We start from the raw sequence: 16,670 nt of genomic DNA on the forward strand, positions 1-16,670 counted from the left end.
CGGAATTAAAAAGCTGTTGGCAATGATGTTTACAGATACAATGATAAAATATGAAATAATCGCCCGGTAACACTCACAATCATTTTTCAGAAAGCCATGTTGTCTACAGTGACAGCCTTTGTTGTGACCCTCCGTCCCTGACTATACTTTTACCAATATTTGCATGAAATGCATTTTGGTTTTTCTTTAAGCTTTTCACCTTAATGGTATGTTACAGAATCTATTCGACCATTTATTGTCAAAGTGTAAAACCCAAAAGATGAACAGGGAAATGATTGAAAAATATTAGGTAATATAATAAAGCTGCAAAAGCTGTGCAATGAGGAAAACAATGTACTGCCCAAGAGAATAAGGCATATAATTTGTTTCTGCAGATGATTCTGTTCTGCTTTTAGGCCTTTCATTTAATTGTGGGAGGACATGAAACTAGTGGAAGTGTTAAAGGGGAGCTTTGATTTATATTCTAAACAGCATGCTATTTTATTACTTTGTCATACTGAGCCTTCACTCTAATGCTAATGGCACTGTAATTGCTTCTGGCAATTTTTAAAATTGCTATTTGTTATTGGAAGGAATTTCATCCAATGAAAATGATTTAATGCTCAATACAGTAAATAATAACAAATGAACCAAAGAAACTGCAAGGGGTATCAAAAAGTTCCCAACTGAGGGTGTTGCTGCAGTGTATATGTAATTTAGTGCAGCTCCAGTGCTGGTATATAAGCACCAACATGTAGGCAAGGTATTACTGTGCTATTCGTGACTTTCTGATGTGTGTATGCTAAATGCAGACTCGTGGACTTTGGAAACATTATCATCAAATTCAACCAAACAGGATCAACATGCTAGATTTTTTCTAGGCTGCTGCAGAACGAATACCAGAACAGACATCTACTGGAGAATGAAGAATGTGTACAGGCAACATGTCTGTCAAAAACCACCATTGTGGAATGGTGCACCAATTTCCAAGTTCGTTGTGATTCAGCACAAGATGCCAATCAAACTAGGAGGACAGCTTCAATTTACAACAACTCAAGTGGGAGACAGTTGAGCACTTCAAAGAGAGTAACTCTGTCATAACCATGCATCTGCATTGGAGGAACTTAATTTTGAAGCTCATACACTATTATGGGCCATCAACAGTCACACATTAAATTATACTTGCATTTATGGAAATGAAGTCTAAACACCCCAAATGTACAGAATTTGCATTTTGCAAGACAAGTAAGTGGTTTTCTGGTACAAAAGCTGTAAAACTGTAGATCATTGTGGAGGAATTACTCACAAATGTAATTTGCTAAAAGAACACTCCAGTTGTGGAGCACTACACTCTAGCCATGTCTACCTGCTTTTCATTAACAAAAAAAAACAGTTTTTCAAGAAATCAAATGGTGAGTTATCCTACATTCTACTTTCTTTAACTGATACTGTTTACTCACAATATCCAAGAGTAATCACAAAAGAATAGTTTCCAAAGCATTTGGGACACACAAAAACTACTTTGCTTCCATAAATCCCAAACTGGGATGCGCCGGTCTCGCTGGGCTACTCAGTCTTGGCTTGGCAGCAATTATGAATAGAGCTCTGGTTGATGCTACCATCAAGTGCAGAGTTCACACAGTTATTCGGTTTCTGAATGTAAAAGGTGTTGAATCAACTGAAATAGCAAAAGTTGTTGAATCACCTGAAATTCATTGCTAACTGGTGAAAGTATAGAAAGAATTGTGTATGGATGTCAAAAATTTTTGCAAGTTGTGTAGCGAGTTTACTGCCGACCATACTGAATTTCACAACAAACAAATGAGCGAGAGACCACCGGTCTCTGATGAAACCGTCATGAAGGTTGACTGGTGGATCACTTTGAATAGATGACAGACTAACGGCCGAATTACTGAATGTCTTTTTCCAAAGCTGTTTCACAGAGGAAGACTGCCCTTCTCCAGATTGTCGCATAGATGACAGAGGGATACAAAAACAACTAAAATTGCTCAAAAGAGGAAAGGACACTGGACCTGATGGGATACAAGTTCGATTTTACACAGAGTACATGAAGGAACTTGCGCCCCCCCCCCCCCCCCCCCCTCCCTTCTTGTAGCGGTGTACCGTAGGTCTCTAGAGTGTTCCAAAAGATTGGAAAAGGGCACAGGTCATCCATATTTCCTAGAAGGGATGTCAAACATATGTGCAGAGCTATAGACCTATATCTCTAAAGTCAATCAGTTATAGAGTTTTGGAACACGTATTATGTTCGAGTATAATGACTTTTCTGGAGACTAGATATCTACTCTGTAGGAATCAGCATGGGTTTCAAAAAAGACGATCATGTGAAACCCAGCTCACGTTATTCATCCACGAGACTCAGAGGGCCATAGACACGTGTTCCCAGGGAGATGCCGTGTTTCTTGACTTCTGCAAGGCGTTTGATACAGATCCCCACAGTTGTTTAATGAACAAAGTAAGAGCATATGGACTATCAGACCAATTGTGTGATTGGACTGAAGAGTTCCTAGATAACAGAACGCAGCATGTCATTCTCAATGGAGAGAAGTCTTCTGAAGTAAGAGTGATTTCAGGTGTGTCGCAGGGGAGTGTCGTAGGGCCGCAGCTATTCACAATATATATAAATGACCTTGTGGATAACATTGGAAGTTCGCTGAGGCTTTTTGCAGATGATGCTGTAGTATATCAAGAGGTTGCAACAATGGAAAATTGTACTGAAATGCAGGAGGACCTGCAACGAATTGACGCATGGTTCAGGGAAAGGCAATTTAATCTCAATGTAGACAAGTGTAATGTGCTGCGAATACATAGAAGGAAATATCCTTTATCATTTAGCTACAATATAGCAGGTCAGCAACTGGAAGCAGTTAATTCCATAAATTATGTGGAAGTAGGCATTAGAAGTGATTTAAAATGGAATGACCATATAAAGTTAATCATCAGTAAAGCAGATGCCAGACTGAGATTCATTGGTAGAATCATAAGGAAATGCAGTCTGAAAACAAATACAGTAGGTTACAGTACACTTGTTCACCCACTGCTTCAATACTGCTCACCAGTGTGGGATCCGAACCAGATAGGGTTGATAGAAGAAATAGAGAAGATCCAACAGAGAGCAAAGTGCTTCATTACAGGATGATTTAGTAATCGCCAAAGTGTTACGGAGATGGTAGGTAAACTCCAGTGGAAGACTCTGCAAGAGACGCTCAGTAGCTCGGTATGGGCTCTTGTTGAAGTTTTGAGAACATACCTTCACCGAGGAGTCAAGCAGTATACTGCTCCCTCCTATGTATATCTCGCAAAGAGACTATGAGGATAAAATCAGAGAGATTGGAGCCGACACAGAAGCATACCGACAATCTTTCTTTCCACGAACAATACGAGAATGGAATAGAAGGGACAACCGACAGAGGTACTCAAGGTACCCTCCGCCACACACTGTCAGGTGGCTTGCGGAGTATGGATGTAGATGTAGATTTCTGAAATTTGGTTCTTGATGTTTCTCGAAGGGCCAATGATAGGATTTTAACAGACAAGTATCAGAAGCTGTGCACAAGATCGGTACCACCAATGCCGATAGGAGACAACGAACAGCAATGTGCTGATTCTTCTCGTGAATTTCTTAGCAGATAAAAAGGACAACTTTTTGGCCTCAATTCTCAAGGATGACGAAATCTGGCCATTTCACTTTACACCGCATACCAACAGCAATCATGCTACCAACAGCAGTCCTCTTCACCCACACCACAAAAATTCAAACACAATCTGTCAGTCATGTCATGGCAACTGTGTTTTAGGACCAAAGGTGTTTTTGTTATTCGACTTAATGCCTACTGGACCACAATAAATGCTGACAGTTACTGTGGCACACTGAAAAAACTCACTACCCTCTGTTTCTAAGTTGAGAGAACATTTGGGTGGAAGACAATTCAGCCTCAGCGATGAGGTGAAACATAATGTTCAACGCGTCATCGAGGACATAGCTGTGTGCTGGTATAATAAGGGCGTACAAAGGCAATCACAGCATCTATAAAAATTGTGATTATGTGCAAAAACAGATGAATGTCCAACCTTCAAAATGATATAGATATTACAGAAAATTAACAGTTTTTTGATTTCTAAAAAGCTGGACACATTACTTTTGGTGGTGGAGCGCCACTTAACAAGTGGTGGTGGCTAAAAAGGAAGTTCCCAATACGCAACCTAGTTAAAATGACCTCCTCATGGCGGGAGGTCCGAGAGGAGGTCGTCCAAGATGTTGGGACAGGCTTAATAACCGGTTTCATTCCCATGAAGGGAGGACCAGTGGCAGTGCCAAAGTGACACCATCCCCTGACAGATGGCAACACAGAGATCATCGGAGAGAATATAAGAACTAGTGGGCTGAGGTACAAGGACTACAACCTTGGCAACAGCCTTGTTTCCTGTCAGACCAACATGACCAGGAATCCACATAAACATCACAGTGGCTCCATCAAGAGAGAGCACGTGGCAGTTTTCCTGGAACCGTTGCATTAAGGGATGGATGGTGTGCAGTACACAGAGGCTTTGAAGGGCGCAGTGTCTGGGCGGATGACAACCAAAAAGCCTGTGTCACTGGATGTACTCTGTGGACTGATACAGGGCGAAGATATCAGTAAATACTGAGCAGTATGCTGAAAGTAGATACCAAAAAATGTCGGTGCCAATAATAAAGGCACATCCGACACCAAGGTCAGTCCAAGAGCCATCAGTGTAAACAAAGGTACTATTGTGAAGTTCCATGTGAAGGTCGTCAATCTGAAGGTGAATAGCGAGGCTGGAGTAGTATGCTTAGGAAGCAAATGAAGGACAACGTGAACACAATCCGCCACATGAAGCCAAGATGGTGAAGGGTTCACACCCACCAGGAAAGTTGCAGGTAGTGTGAAGTTAATCAGAAGGAGCCAGAGCTGAAAGTGAACTCCACGAGGTAACAGAAAAAGAGGGACGTGCCCCATACTAGCGATCAAAGGAGTCATCGAATAGGGAGGCATTGGATGGGCGGCCACGCATGGCACACAAACAACATGCATACCTCCTGAGGAAAAAGTTACAATAGTAGGACAGCAGTAGTCAGCAGCTTCTGCATATAGACTCTCAATCGGGCTAGTGTGCAAGGCGCCAGTGGCCGAACTGATGCCACAATGGTGGATAGTAGTGACGGAACACCACTTTAGAATGGGTGGTAAGAAACTTGAGTAGGGTGTCCCTTGTTACAGGCATTGATAATAGATAATCACAGCCTAGATGAAGGATGTGGTTTAGTTGTTCCAGCCTGGACTTATACTGGATGACAAAGGGGTCACTCCTCTGTAGCTGGTTCTTGGGTGTGATGGGAGGACTAGGGGCATGTGTGGAATGTGTCATGGGAAATTTTTTTGCAGACTAGGTTTATGGGACAGTGGCTGTCTGTAAAGGCCTTTGAGACCCTCAGCACACTGGGCAAGATAGTTCTTTGTCATGGCACATATGCTGTCCCTGGGTGGTCAGGCTATATGAGAGGAATTTTTTGGAATGGATGGCAGCTGCTTAAATGCAGGTATTGTTGGTGGTTGGTGGGTCTAATGTGGGCAGAGGTGTGCATGGAGCCATGAGAGAAGAGATGGTCAACATAAAGGAAGGTTGCGCACTTGGTTGAGGAGGATCAGGTGAAGCAGATGGGAGAGAATGTGTTGAGATTGTGAAGGAATGAGGGAGGGTATCTTGGCCCTGATACCAGTTTGTGAAGATATCATCAACGAACCTGAACCTGAACCAGAGCAGGGGTCTGAGAAGCTTGGAAAGTTTCCTCTAGATGCCCAATTAAAAAGTTGGCATAGGAGGGTGCCATGTAAGTGCCCATAGCATGCAATGGATTTGCCTGTATATGCTTCCTTCAAAGGAGAAGAGGCTATGAGTTAGGATACAGTTAAAAAGTTATGAGGGATGAGGTAGTGTGTTTGGAGCCTGAAGGACATTGGGAAAGGCAGTGTTAAAAGCGTTAAAACCAGTTGTGAAGGAAGTGTCTGGTCAGCTGCACAAGGCCAATGATATAAAGTCAGTTCACAGTAAAATTATTTCTGTTACTGATAAATCAGATATATGTATAGTATTTAACAATCATTTTCTGAGCATTACTGGTGAATTAAATAAAAATTTAGTTTCTACAGGGAATTATAACTCTCTTGGGAAATGCCTTTTTGAGATTGATGTCTGAAATACTCCTATGTGATACAGACAAGAGGGAGACTGAGTCAATAATTAAATCACTGAAGACTAAGGACTCTCATGGTTATGATGGAGTGTCTAGCAGAATATTTAAGTACTGTGCTGCACATGTTAGCCATGTATTTAGCCATATTTGTAATTTTTCCTTTAAGAATGGTCAGTTTCCTGAGTGATTAAAGTACTCAATAGTAAAGCTGCTTTATAAAAAGGGAGAAAGCAATAACGTAGATAATTTTACACCTATTTCTATGCCATTAGTGTTTGCCAAAGTTATTCAAAGGCTGTGTATGTAAGGATAATTGATCATTTCTTTGTTGTTGTTGTTGTTGTGGTCTTCAGTTCTGAGACTGGTTTGATGCAGCTCTCCATGCTACTCTATCCTGTGCAAGCTCCTTCATCTCCCAGTACCTACTGCAACCTACATCCTTCTGAATCTGCTTAGTGTATTCATCTCTTGGTCTCCCTCTACGATTTTTACCCTCCATGCTGCCCTCCAATACTAAACTGATGATCCCTTGATGCTTCATAACACGTCCCACCAACCGAACCCTTCTTCTAATCAAGTTCTGCCACAAACTTCTCTTCTCCGCAATTCTATTCAATACCTCCTCATTAGTTAGGTGATCTACCCATCTAATCTTCAGCATTCTTCTGTAGCACCACATTTCGAAAGCTTCTATTCTCTTCTTGTCCAATCTATTTATCGTCCATGTTTCACTTCCATACATGGCTACACTCCATACAAATACTTTCAGAAACGACTTCCTGACACTTAAATCTATACTCGATGTTAACAAATTTCTCCTCTTCAGAAATGCTTTCCTTGCCATTGCCAGTCTACATTTTATATCCTCTCTACTTCGACCATCATCAGTTATTTTGCTCCCCAAATAGCAAAACTCCTTTACTACATCAAGTGTCATTTCCTAATCTAATTCCCTCAGCATCACCCGACTTAATTCGACTACATTCCATTATCCTTGTTTTGCTTTTGTTTATGTTCATCTTATATCCTCCTTTCAAGACACTATCCATTCCGTTCAACTGCTCTTCCAAGTCCTTTGCTGTCTCTGACAGAATTACAATGTCATCGGCGAAGCTCAAAGTTTTTATTTCTTCTCCATGGATTTTAATACCTACTCCAAATTTTTCTTTTGTTTCCTTCACTGCTTGCTCAATATAGAGATTGAATAACATCGGGGACAGGCTGCAACCCTGTCTCACGCCCTTCCCAACCACTGCTTCCCTTTCGTGTCCCTCGATTCTTATAACTGCCATCTGCTTTCTGTACAAATTGTAAATAGCCTTTCGCTCCCTGTATTTTACTCCTGCCACATTCAGAATTTGAAAGACAGTATTCCAGTCAACATTGTCAAAAGCTTTCTCTAAGTCTACAAATGCTAAGAACATAGGTTTGCCTTTCCTTAATCTAGCTTCTAAGGTAAGTCGTAGGGTCAGTATTGACTCACGCGTTCCGATATTCCTACGGAATCCAAACTGATCTTCCCCGAGGTCGGCTTCTACTACTTTTTCCATTCGTCAGTAAAGAATTCGCGTTAGTATTTTGCAGCCGTGACTTATTAAACTGATAGTTCGGTAATTTCCACATCTGTCAACACCTGCTTTCTTTGGGATTGGAATTATTATATTATTCTTGAAGTCTGACGGTATTTCGCCTGTCTCATACATCTTGCTCACCAGATGGTAGAGTTTTGTCAGGACTGGCTCTCCCAAGGCTGTCAGTAGTTCTAATGGAATGTTGTCTACTCCTGCAGCTTTGTTTCGACTCGGGTCTTTCAGTGCTCAGTCAAACACTTCACGCAGTATCATATCTCCCATTTCATCTTCATCTACATCCTCTTCCATTTCCATAATATTGTCCTCAAGTACAATGCCCTTGTATAGACCCCCTATATACTCCTTTCACCTTTCTGCTTTCCCTTCTTTGCTTAGAACTGGGTTTCCATCTGAGCTCTTGATATTCATACAAGTGGTTCTCTTTTCTCCAAAGGTCTCTTTAATTTTCGTGTAGGCAGTGTCTATCTTACCCCTTGTGAGATAAGCCTCTACATCCTCTTATTTGTCCTCTAGCCATCCCTCCTTAGCCATTTTGCACTTCCTGTCGACCACATTTTTGAGATGTTTGTATTCCTTTTTGCCTGCTTCATTTACTGCATTTTTGTATTTTCTCCTTTCATCAATTAAATTCAATATTTCTTCTGTTACCCAAGGATTTCTACTAGTCCTCGTCTTTTTACCTACTTGATCCTCTGCTGCGTTCACCACTTCACCCCTCAAAGCTACGCATTCTTCTTCAACTGTATTTCTTTCCCCCATTCCAGTCAATTGTTCCCTTATGCTCTCCCTGAAACTCTGTACAACCTCTGGTTTAGTCAGTTTATCCAGGTCCCATCTCCTTAAATTCCCACCTTTTTGCAGTTTCTTCAGTTTTAGTCTACAGTTCATAACCAATAGATTGTGGTCAGAGTCCACATCTGCCCCTGGAAATGTCTTAAAATTTAAAACCTGGTTCCTAAATCTCGGTCTTACCATTATATAATCTATCTGAAACCTGTCAGTATCTCCAGGCTTCTTCCATGTATACAATCTTCTTTTATGATTCTTGAACGAAGTGTTAGCTATGATTAGGTTGTACTCTGTGCAAAATTCTACCAGGTGGCTTCCTCTTTCGTTTCTTACCTCCAATCCATATTCACCTACTACGTTTCCTTCTCTCCCTTTTCCTACTGACGAATTCCAGTCACCCATGACTATTAAATTTTCGTCTCCCTTCACTACCTGAATAATTTCTTTTATTTCATCATACATTTCTTCAATTTCTTCGTCATCTGCTAAGCTAGTAGGCATATAAACTTGATCATTTTATATCACACGATTTGCTCTCAAATGCACAGTCAAGCTTTAGAAGTCATTTAACAACTGAAAATGCTATATTCTCTATTCTCTGTGAGGCACTGAATGGGTTAAAAGGTTTCAAACGCTTGGCATAGTTTTTGATTTAACTAAGGCATTTGATTGTGTTGATCACAAAATATTGCTCCAGAAGTTGGACCGTTATGGAATACGGGGAGTAGCTCACAATTAGTTCACCTCTCACTTTAGCAACAGACAGGAAAAGGTCATTATTCGAAATGTTGAGAATGGCTGTGATGCGGGGTCTGAGTGGGGTACAGTCAAGTGTGCGGTGCCCCAGGGATCAGTGTTGGGGCCACTCCTGTTCCTTATTTATATAAATGATATGCCCTCTAGTATTACGGGTAACTCTAAAATATTTCAGTTTGCTGATGACACTAGCTTGGTAGGTAAGGATGTAGTGTGCAACATTGGCTCAGTTTCAAATAGTGCAGTTCATAACCTAAGTTAATTGCTTGTAGAGAATAAACTAAAACTAAATCACAGTAAGATCCAGTTTTTACAGTTTCCAGTACGCAATTCAAGAAAACCTTACATTTTAATTTCACAGAATGGGCATATGATTAGTGAAACTGAACAGTTCAAATTTCTAGGAGTTCAGATAGATAGTAAGCTCTCGTGGAAAGTCCACATTCAGGATCTTGTTCAAAGACTTAAGGGGACCACATTGTGGTTCAGGTCCAAAAAAATCGATTTTCAGTTTTCATCATATTTTGATAGATTAAGGTTTTATTTAAGTACTCTGAAAAGGATTTTGCTGAAATTTTTTTTGAACCTTTAAAGAGCATTTTCCTACCATGTGTGTTTATGTACCACGCCCACTTTTCTGCATATATTTTAGATCTTTATATACCCTACATTGCATGCTTTCAAACACGTGGTTAGTTTTGTTCAAGTGTGATTGTGAGTAGTAGTTATAGAAAACTTGCAGGTATACTATGGGCAGGCAATTAGGAGAAATAAAGAAAATCTGGAGGCAATGTTTGGGCCATATTCTTCAATAAGTCCTCTACTGATGATAAGCCACGTCATGGATTGTGTCCATCAGGAGAAAATTCATGGTGCAAATACAATAGGACTCAGGCAACTGGAGAATCTTATTCTCACCAACATTCTCTTCCTGCTGCTGTTATTACAGCAATTAAACCTATTTTCAGAGACTTGGCTCATCTTGACCTCATAAGGAAATGTCTGCATGGGCAGACACAGAACACAAATTAATGTTTCAACAGCATAATTGGAGCCGCCTTCCTAAAATTGTACTTGTAGGCATGCATACAACGAAACTAGGAGTCCATGATTCTGTTATTACATTCAATTGTGGTAATATTGGAAAGTGTTGGGTACTGAAAAAGCTGGGAATTAATCCTGGTGAAAATATGATCACTGGGCTGCAACACTGTGATAAAATGAGGATAGCCGGTGCAGACAGGTTTGCATCTAATATGCCCCCCCCCCCCCCCGCCCCCCCATGAACCATGGACCTTGCCGTTGGTGGAGAGGCTTGCGTGCCTCAACGATACAGATAGCCGTACCGTAGGTGCAACCACAATGGAGGGGTCTCTGTTAACAACCCAGACAAACGTGTGGTTCCTGAAGAGGGGCAGCAGCCTTTTCAGTAGTTGCAGGGGCAACAGTCTGGATGATTGACTGATCTGGCCTTGTAACACTAGCCAAAATGGCCTTGCTGTTCTGGTACTGCGAACAGCTGAAAGCAAGGGGAAACTACAGCCGTAATTTTTCCTGAGGGCATGCAGCTATACTGTATGATTAAATGATGATGGCGCCCTCTTGGGTAAAATATTCCGGAGGTAAAAATAGTCCCCCATTCGGATCTCCGGGCGGGGACTACTCAAGAGGATGTTGTTATCAGGAGAAAGAAAATTGGCGTTCTACGGATCGGAGCGTGGAATGTCAGAGCCCTTAATCAGGCAGGTAGGTTAGAAAATTTAAAAAGGGAAATGGATAGGTTAAAGTTAGATATAGTGTGAATTAGTGAAGTTTGGTGGAAGGAGGAACAAGACTTTTGGTCAGGTGACTACAGGGTTATAAATACAAAATCTAATAAGGGTAATGCAGGCGTAGGTTTAATAATGACTAAAAAAATAGGAGTACGGGTAAGCTACTACAAACAGCAAAGTGAATGCATTATTGTGGCCAAGATAGATACGAAGCCCATGCCTACTACGGTAGTACAAGTTTATATGCCAACTAGCTCTGCAGATGACGAAGAAATTGATGAAATGTATGATGGGATAACAGAAATTTTTCAGGTAGTGAAGGCAGCCGAAAATTTAATAGTCATGGGTGACTGGAATTCGTCAGTAGGAAAAGGGAGAGAAGGAAACATAGTAGGTGAATATGGATTGGGGCTAAGAAATGAAAAAGGAAGCCGCCTGGTAGAATTATGCACAGAGCATAACTTAATCATAGCTAACACTTGGTTCAAGAATCATGAAAGAAGGTTGTATACATGGAAGAAGCCTGGAGATACTAAAAGGTATCAGATAGATTATATAATGGTAAGACCGAGATTTAGGAACCAGGTTTTAAATTTTAAGACATTTCCAGGGGCAGATGTGGACTCTGACCACAATCTATTGGTTATGAACTGTAGACTAAAACTGAAGAAACTGCAAAAAGGTGGGAATTTAAGGAGATGGGACCTGGATAAACTGACTAAACCAGAGGTTGTACAGAGTTTCAGGGAGAGCATAAGGGAACAATTGACTGGAATGGGGGAAAGAAATACAGTTGAAGAAGAATGCGTAGCTTTGAGGGGTGAAGTGGTGAACGCAGCAGAGGATCAAATAGGTAGAAAGACGAGGGCTAGTAGAAACCCTTGGATAACAGAAGAAATATTGAATTTAATTGATGAAAGGAGAAAATATAAAAATCCAGTAAATGGAGCAGGCAAAAAGGAATACAAACGTCTAAAAAATGAGATCGACAGAAAGTGCAAAATGGCTAAGCAGGGATGGCTAGAGGACAAATGTAAGGACGTAGAGGCTTATCTCACTAGGGGTAAGATAGATACTGCTTACAGGAAAATTGAAGAGACCTTTAGAGAAAGGAGAACCACTTGCATGAATATCAAGAGCTTTGATGGAAACCCAGTTCTAAGCAAAGAAGGGAAAGCAGAAAGGTGGAAGGAGTATATAGAGGGTCTATACAAGGGCGACGTACTTGAGGACAATATTATGGAAATGGAAGAGGATGTAGATGATGATGAAATGGGAGATATGATACTACGTAAAGAGTTTGACAGAGCACTGAAAGACCTGAGTCGAAACAAGGCCCCGGGAGTAGACAACATTTCATTAGAACTACTGACAGCCTTGGGAGAGCCAGTCCTGACAAAACTCTACCATCTGGTGAGCAAGATGTATGAGACAGGTGAAGTATCCTCAGACTTCAAGAAGAATATAATAATTCCAATCCCAAAGAAAGCAGGTGTTGACGGATGTGAAAATTACCGAACTATCAGTTCAATAAGTCACAGCTGTAAAATACTAACGCGAATTCTTTACAGACGAATGGAAAAACTGATAGAAGCTGACCTCGGGGAAGATCAGTGGATTCCGTAGAAATGTTGAAACATGTGAGGCAATACTGACCCTACGACTTATATTAGAAGAAAGATTAAGGAAAGGCAAACCTACGTTTCTGGCATTTGTAGACTTACAGAAAGCTTTTGACAATGTTGATTGGAATACTCTCTTTCAAATTTTGAAGGTGGCAGGGGTAAAATACAGGGAGCGAAAGGCTATTTACAATTTGTACGGAAAACAGATGGCAGTTATAAGAGTCGAGGGGTATGAAAGGGAAGCAGTGGTTGCGAAGGGAGTGAGACAGGGTTGTAGCCTATCCCCGATGTTATTCAATCTGTATATTGAGCAAGCAATAAAGGAAACAAAAGAAAAGTTCGGAGTAGGTATTAAAATCCATGGAGAAGAAATAAAAACTTTCAGGTTCGCCAATGATATTGTAATTCTGTCAGAGACAGCAAAGGACTTGGAAGAGCAGCTGAATGGAATGGACAGTGGCTTGAAAGGAGGATATATGATGAACATCAACAAAAGCAAAACGAGGATAATGGAATGTAGTTGTATTAAGTCGGGGGATGCTGTGGGTATTAAATTAGGAAATGAGACACTTAAAGTAGTAAAGGAGTTTTGCTATTTGGGGAGCAAAATAACCGACGATGGTCGAAGTAGAGAGGATATAAAATGTAGACTGGCAATGGCAAGGAAAGCGTTTCTGGAGAAGAAAAATTTGTTAACATCGAGTATAGATTTAAATGTCAGGAAGTCATTTCTGAAAGTATTTATATGGAGTGTAGCCACGTATGAAAGTGAAACGTGGACGATAAATAGTTTAGACAGGAAGAGAATAGAAGCTTTCGAAATGTGGTGCTACAGAAGAATGCTGAAGATTAGATGGGTAGATCACATAACTAATGAGGAGGTATTGAATAGAATTGGGGAGAAGAGGAGCTTGTGGCACAACTTGACTAGAAGAAGGGATCGGGCAGTAGGACATGTTCTGAGACATCGACGGATCACCAATTTAGTATTGGAGGGCAGTGTGGAGGGTAAAAATCGTAGAGGGAGACCAAGAGATGAATACACTAAGCAGATTCAGAAGGATGTAGGCTGCAGTAGGTACTGGGAGATGATGAAGCTTGCACAGGATAGAGTAGCACGGAGAGATGCATCAAACCAGTCTCAGGACTGAAGACCACAACAACAACATGGCCAAGAAAGGAAGACAAACATCCAGGAAGGTGAAAAAGAAACTGGAAGACTTGCTAGAGGCCAAAGAAGGGCCCTCATATGCAGCAGGACAGTTTTAATTAACTGTAAGTAACAAATTTCAAAAGTTTTTTCATTCAAACTAAAATTTTCAGTACATATGCCCCATTATATCAGAAACTATCATAGATAAATGAATGAAATTTTCAGAGACTCTTAATAACGTAAAAGGTCACCTCTTGTACTACATTCATTAATATTCCCCCCATTAGGAAGTTCACAAAAAAATATTTTATGGAGAAAAAAAACAATATTTTTTGTTAATAAATTTAAAAAAGTATTTCTTAAAAACTATAAAATGGATAAAGCAGATTTTAGTACAGTTGACTATTAGCATCATGCAACATACAGTAAAAATATTAAGGTCCTGTAACAAATAGTTTTTTCAGAAATGGGTCAAATACTTGCCTAAATTAACACGGGTTAGGTAGGCAGGGTGCGGTCCCCTTAATGCTGCCATTTTTACTATTCGAACGGTATCTGAAGTGAGTTATCATTCGACATGAAAATCAGTCTACTTTGCTTATTTTCATTCACTTATGTTGTATGGCATTATATTATGGGGTAACTCTTCCCATTCTAAAAGGATATTTTTTGGCTCAGAAATGGGCAGTTCGGGCAATAAGTGGTGTAAGTTAACGAATCTCTTGTCAAACCCCTGTTCACGGGTCTGTGTCTTTTGACACTGGCCTCTCAAAATATATCTTTCCTTAACTCTTGTGCAGAAAGGTGTGCAGTATACTGCTGCATCCATGTTCAGTAAGCTACCGCTCGAATTCAACAATCTTAGCAGTAATTCACGCACTTTCAAATCGAAAATGAAAGAGTTTCCTCATGGGTCACTCCTCCTATTCTATTGAGGAGTTCCTTGAAAAATTAAGCTGATTCTTGTTGTATTGTTGATTGTGTTTACTTAAGCTTATGGACTGACTTTTTTTTGGGTTCATGAACATTTATTTTTATCTGTTATTACTTTTATGTTGTAATTTCATGTACTGACACATTCCACGACCTTTGAGATTTGCTCCTCAATTTGGTCCTAGGAACTTGACGTGTAAATAAATAAATAAATAAATAAAAACAGTAGCCATAAGGGATGTTGATGTATAGAGAAGTGGTGTGAACAGTGATGAGTAAGTATCCAAAAGGTAAAGGGTGGGATTATGGAGAGTCAGTGAAGGAAGTAGTTGGTATCTCTCATGTGGGAGCCTGTATTTTCGGGAAATGGTTGAGGAGTTTATAAATTAGTGCCAGAATTATTTCAGGGGCAGCACGATAACCAGCTCGACTTGGGCATTCAGGATTGTTGGTTTATGGATTTTGGGGAGCCACAGAAGGTGGGTGTTCAAAGTGTCATAGAGGTGAAGAGGGAAAAGACTCAAGAGAGAGATTCTGGGAAGGGCCAAAGGGTGGAAGCAGGGATTGGAGATTACATTGTGCGTACAACTGTTTCTACCCCCATTCTCCCATGACCACATCACAATTCACATCCTCTCACCGTCACTGAGCAGCAGTCTCTGTCAATGCACCCACTTGTCTTTTCCCCATCTCTGCTCCTCTCCTTTTCCACTCCCGCCCCTCCCCTCACCCCCACAGCCTTTTGACACTGTGCCTTAGAGCCTTGTCCTGCCACTATCTAGTCTCTGCAGGCTTTGCCTGGTAGTGTCGACTTCTCTACCCCCACTCATATCCTGCTATTCCTCCAATTTCCCCACTCCAGATTTCTGCTTCAGTTCAACACGTCATAGTTGCATTCCAGCTGGAGATAGTGATTACCATATTTACTCGAATCTAAGCCGCACTTGAATCTAAGCTGCACCTGAAAAATAAGACTCGAAATAAAGGAAAAAAAAAATTCCCGAATCTAAGCCGCACCTGAAATTTGCGACTCGAAATTCAAGTGGAGAGAAAAGTTTTAGGCCGCACCTCCAAATCGAAACAAAGTTGATCCATTGTAATATGAGGCACAATTTAGGTCGAATGAATGACGATACAGCTACAGTAGTTTGGTTCGAGTCGTAAGCTTAGCAGTTAAGCTTCACCAGGTAGCCACTGCTATGCGTCAGGCGCTCCGTCCGTATTTATACGGGTACCCTTCCTTTTTCACGTGCTTCGTCTGGTTCGAATCGATTGCTTATTTTGCTTTGATCTGATAAGTGCCGTTTTCTTTGTTATAGGTGTTTATGTCACTCTAAGCTGAAAATGCATTACTGTACTGTGTCATGCATTGTTTGTCGCATTCTGATAGTGCGTGTTTACGGCCTGTCGCCGCTCGCAGCATCGCTTGCTTTTGTGCGTGCTACTGCCGCTTACAATTAAAAAAAAAAAAAGGGGAGAGAGAGAGAGAGAGAGAGAGAGAGAGAGAGAGAGAGAGAAATTCTCTCATTAGCGAAACAATGGCAAGAGACTGCTATTTGTTGTTACTTACACTGCTGCTTTCTTTGATAATGATCAACAAGAACCAAATAATAGACTGCGTATGATAGAACATGTTCTGAACGAGAGTTAGGCGAAAATTTTTCCCCGTTTGAAAATCTTTGCGGCCGCTTTTTAGTGCGTCAAATTCTGCACAGAAATTAGAGTCGTCTTAGATTTAAAAATCTAGTCAGTTGCCGTGCTTCATTTCTGACTGTATCACTATTAGGCATAAGAATAATACAAATATAAACATGACATGATACATATATTCTTCCG

At 40.7% G+C, this 16,670-nt stretch overlaps 1 protein-coding gene across 1 annotated transcript in view; it reads right to left on the reverse strand.

Annotated features, from left to right (window-relative positions):
• The window catches only part of LOC126457604 (protein lin-54 homolog), a 275,865-nt gene that overhangs the window by 49,945 nt on the left and 209,250 nt on the right, over window positions 1-16,670 (reverse strand). The window lies entirely within an intron of this gene.

This window comes from Schistocerca serialis, chromosome 2 (assembly GCF_023864345.2).
Source record: "Schistocerca serialis cubense isolate TAMUIC-IGC-003099 chromosome 2, iqSchSeri2.2, whole genome shotgun sequence".
In the NCBI taxonomy this organism is placed as follows: domain Eukaryota; kingdom Metazoa; phylum Arthropoda; class Insecta; order Orthoptera; family Acrididae; genus Schistocerca; species Schistocerca serialis.